Genomic DNA, 5,539 nt, shown 5'->3' on the forward strand with positions numbered 1-5,539 from the left:
CTTGAGTAAAACTTTTGTATTGCTATTCTGTCTTGGTGGTCCTTCTTACTCAACATATATGTCATCCCAAAGAATTTGGGATTGATCAGTGTCTTTTATTCCCTGAGAGAAAGACTAACCCTACGCAACAATATATATATACACTGCTCAAAAAAATTAGAGGAACAGTTTTTTATCAGGGTATGGCATGAATTCAATTGCACTTTTCTGATAAGGTTTTGGTCAGGTACGTGGCAGAGGGGGTTGTTAATCAGTTTCAGCTGCATTGGTGTTGATGAAATTAACAACAGGTGCACTAAAGGGGCAACAATGAGATGGCCCCCAAAACAGGACTGGTTTTGCAGGTGGAGGCCATTTCAAGTTCCTCCCTCTTGATCTTTTTTAACTGTTTTTCCACAAGTGTTGGCTTTAGCTCGAGTCATTATCACGCCTGGGAGCATGAGGCCATTTCTTAACCCTCCTGAAGTTGTGCAGATTGTCCTACTCCTCCAGGATGGCACATCCATGCGTGCTGTTGCAAGAAGATTTGATGTGTCTCCCAGTACAATCTCCAGAGCATGGAGGAGATTCCAGGAGACAGGCAGTTACTCTAGGAGAGCTGGACAGGGCCGTAGACGGTCCTCATCCCATCAGCAGGACCCATATCTGCTGCTTTGTGCAAGGAGGAACAGGTTGAATGACCTCCAGCAGGCTACTGGTGTGAATGTCTCTGCCCAAACAGACTTCACCAGGGTGGCCTCAGGGCACCACGTCCTGTAGTGTGCCCTGTGCTCACTGCTCACAACCGTGGAGCTCCATTGGCATTTGCCATAGAACACCAGAATTGGCAAGAGTATGCAAACAGTATCTGGAGGATGAAGGAATTGACACAATTGAATGGCCCTCACCATCACCTGATCTAAAGCCCATAGAACACCTCTGGGACATAATGTTTGGGTCCATCAGGTTGCTCCTCAGACTTTACACTGATGCCCTTAGACAGATCAATCAATCAATCAATCAATGTTTATTTATATAGCCCTAAATCACAAGTGTCTCAAAGGGCTGCACAAGCCACAACGACATCCTCGGTATAGCCAGATCTGGGAGGACATCCCCGTGGTCTCATTAGGAGCATGCCACCATGTTGTCAAGCATGCATACAAGCACGTGGGGGCCACACAAGATATTGAAAAGAATTTGGAGTTGCAGAAATTGAATTTAGGCAAAATGGACGAGCCTGCCACATCATTTTTTCACTTTGATTTTTGGGGTGTCTATATACTGAGCCCTCTGTAGGCTGAAAACTTGTATTTCCATCAAAAGATGTGGCATCCTTTTGCCTGAGACATTAAACTGTCCATATCAGTGTAGATATCCCACATTTTTTTTTTCAACATTGAAATCTGATGTGTTTTCAAAGTGTTCCTTTAATTTTTTTTAGCAGTGTGTGTGTATATATATATATATGTATATACATACATTTATAAGTGATGTTAGTTCAATGAAGAGTTGTATTATTGATGTTGAGTGTGAGTAAATGACTGAGTGAGTCTAAGTTTCTCCTAATGTGATAATATGTAAATATAATAGCTGAGTTGTAGCAAATAGCTAAAACATGTAATATTTTCAGAGATATTTTAGTATTGATATGTTTGAACATGTTGTTGACATTGTCTGAAGGTGCACCTTTTTATGTTCTTGAATGCATTTGAGTGATGTTGAGCAGAACTTGGGTGGGTGGTCCCTTAGCCCGCTGGAGGGGTCTTTGCGCCTTACAGTCTTTGTCGCCCTCTGGTGGGCGAAATGCATAACTACAGTTTTCCTGGGCGTTTTCTGTCAGGTCCTAGGCAAAAGACCTAAAGCTCTGGTGCAGGGGTGTCCTAACTTTCCCCTCTGATGGACACTGAACATCTGTACTGTACTGTACAATCTACTAATACAAGTCTCAGTCAATCAGAGGATCCTGTTCCTTTTGGATATATTCCAATACTAAGTTTACATTTTTTAAATCAATAAAACAGTCTTTGTAGTATCAGCAGGGGTGTGTGGTTGTTTTGGAAAACTCTACACAACTTGTGTAGAGTTTTCCAAAACAAGGCAAAAGCCTTCACCCAAACAACAGAAGAGCCTTAATTATGTCCAAATGTGACTTTGGCTCCCATTTTTCCCCCGGAGGAGAGAAGTGGAATCGCAGCTGAAGGCCGTCCAGCAATCAGGAAGACACACCTGAAGCAATCAGGAAGACTCACCTGAAGCAATCAGGAAGACTCACCTGAAGCAATCAGGAAGACTCACCTGAAGCAATCCGGAAGACTCACCTGAAGCAATCCGGAAGACTCACCTGAAGCAATCAGGAAGACTCACCTGAAGCAATCAGGAAGACTCACCTGAAGCAATCAGGAAGACTCATCTGAAGCAATCAGGAAGACTCACCTGAAGCAATCAAGTCCACTCCTGGAAGTCTGCAGCTCCAGCTCAGACTTCAGTACAACACTGTTCTAGGAGAGTGTGCCTAGTGCAGTACAACAAACACTGTTCTAGGAGAGTGTGCCTAGTGCAGTACAACAAACACTGTTCTAGGAGAGTGTTCCTAGTGCAGTACAACAAACACTGTTCTAGGAGAGTGTGCCTAGTGCAGTACAACAAACACTGTTCTAGGAGAGTGTGCCTAGTGCAGTACAACAAACACTGTTCTAGGAGAGTGTGCCTAGTGTTTACAGAGACCAGGGTGGCTGAGTCTTTTTCACCTTACTACTATTTCATGACAAACGAGACAATCAAGTGGAAAATAAAAGGAGAAAGATAGATTAGTGTCATGAAAACAAAGAGTGAAGTCCCAGCAGTAAAACCCACTTCAAGTTAGGGGAGAACACAAACAAACAAACAAACAAACAAACAAACAAACAGCACATAACTTGACAGTGATAAAGTTTGGACGCATATTTAATTACCACGTCATATTTATGGTGAGGAATTACCACGTCACACCCGGCTGATTGTAAAGGAAACAAACATGGCGTCTTTTTGTCATTTCTCCCTGCTTCAAACACCCAAGGATCACATAACCTCTTGCTTGAGGACTCAAACCTTGCTTTCCTCCACCCGTGGGCATTGGCGTTGCTAGGCCTATTTTAGGGGGGCTCAAGCCCCCCTAAAATATTCTTAAGCCTCCCTAAATAATTTGGTGTTAAAAAAAAAAAAAAAATCTTTTTTTTTTTTTTTTTTACAAATACATGCCGACATATTCATTATAAAGTGGCCCGAATATGAGTTTAAATAAATAATCATATAACCTGTCATTATTCACTCAGTTTCCCCTCACTTCATAGCGTAAGGTAGAGAGCCCCTTTAGTGCGTCAGTATCCAATCCATTCCACTTGTTCATATTCAGGGACGGCGTGGCGCAGTGGAAGAATGGCCGTGCGCGACCCGAGGGTCCCTGGTTCAATCCCCACCTAGTACCAACCTCGTCATGTCCGTTGTGTCCTGAGCAAGACACTTCACCCTTGCTCCTGATGGGTGCTGGTTAGCGCCTTGCATGGCAGCTCCCTCCATCAGTGTGTGAATGTGTGTGTGAATGGGTAAATGTGGAAGTAGTGTCAAAGCGCTTTGAGTACCTTGAAGGTAGAAAATCGCTATACAAGTACAACCCATTTATCATTTATCATTTATATAGAAAATGCCGACATCACTCAAAATCCAGTCCACATTTTCTCTGCGACCTTGCTTGCGGTCCTTGGACTTGTTCATATAGAAAATGCCCACATCACTCAAAATCCAGTCCGCATTTTCTCTGCGACCTTGCTTGCGGTCCTGCAGGTGTACGAAGCACACAGCACTGCAGAACAAGAACGTGAACGAATGCAAAATGGACATAAGAAACTTTTTCAAGAAAGTAAGTATTCATCACTGCTTGTATTAAAATGTATTAGCTCCACTTTACACCAGGTCTGTGTTTGACAAAAAGTTACATTCCCACTCTAAAACAATGCTGCTACTTAGTTAGCTAGTTAACCTGAAATGCATCATGAAGGTCCTGGTTATTTATAAAGTTAAATGTGCACTCTTTTTTTACCATTTGCTATCTTTGGGGTTACTTCCTCCTGGAGCATCAGCTGTGTTTCTCACTTTACACATGGAGGAGAACAGGAGCTGAGCTCATTCACGTATGACTATCATCAGTAGATAATAATAATAATCACTCCACAACCCCTATTGACCTGTAAGAGTCAGGGCAGAGGAGCACAGAAAGTGAGAGGGGAGAGGCCTCTACTGGAAAGGTGAGTAGGAGAATAATGATACATATAAATAAATATTAAAACAATTTTTTTTTTAAATGGCTTATCGATAAGCCATTTGTTTTATTTATTTCTGGGTGGATCATGTTGACTATTGGTCCTCCTAATTATCAATCATTCTGGTGATGTTACATAAGGACATATACATATATATATATATTATTTATTTATATAATAGATTGTATTTGTAATCTACTTTACATTTGATTCCAAATCTCAAAGTGCTACAGAATTACATATATATATATATATATATATATATATATATATATATGTATATGTCCTTATGTAACATCACCAGAATGATTGACAATTAGGAGGACCAATAGTCAACATGATCCACAACATCCTCTATCCATCCATCCATTTTCTACCGCTTATTCCCTTTAGGGTCACGGGGGGAGCTGGAGCCTATCTCGTATACCTTTAAGTCTTTCATATATATATATATATATATATATATATATATATATATATATATATATATATATATATGTATATATATTGTTGCGTTTTGGACCAGTTTTTCCTCCCAGGGAATTCAAGTTGTCCAATTCGCTCCCAAGTTCTTTCCGACACTTAAAGCTGAGTTGAAAAACCACCAGAGACAGAATAGGTATTTTGTTGTATATATTCTCAAAGCTTTGACAACATATAAATATGATTGAGACCAGTCTAACCCTAGAACCTTCTATTGCGCACACCCAAAATGGTCTGTCTTCCCGATCCCATCACCCTCTCTCTCCTTCCCCCTCACTAGCCATAACAAAAGCACAACGTCTCAATAGCCATAATACATTCCAAAGAACTCAAGGTTATCACACATAGTATGCTTGCTGACAGAGCATCAAGAGAATAAATGGAAAAGACGAGCTGTTTTCAAATATGACTAATAAATGAAAGAAGTACAACTTAAATTCGGATATATGTAAATATCTGCCTCCGACAATTCCCCCTTCAGATCTTCTAAAAAGATCTTTATCACTAGTACAACACTTCTAAAATACGCCCCTCTTTGAGCAAGCTAGAAAAAATTAAAAGCATAGTTACATGGGAGATAAACGGATGGAATCTATGTCAATGTCGTCACTCTCAGGGAAGGAAACTAGCATTTCTCGAAAGTCACCACTTTGCCTGACCCCCTTCAGTGACATAGCAAACCCAGGTTGTTCAGCAAGCCCCTCAACAGCATCACGAGTCAGGTTGGTCAGTCTCAACAGATTATAAAAAACATAGTTAATGCGTTCTACATTTTTAGT

This window comes from Nerophis lumbriciformis, linkage group LG03 (assembly GCF_033978685.3).
Source record: "Nerophis lumbriciformis linkage group LG03, RoL_Nlum_v2.1, whole genome shotgun sequence".
Taxonomy (NCBI): Eukaryota; Metazoa; Chordata; class Actinopteri; order Syngnathiformes; family Syngnathidae; genus Nerophis; species Nerophis lumbriciformis.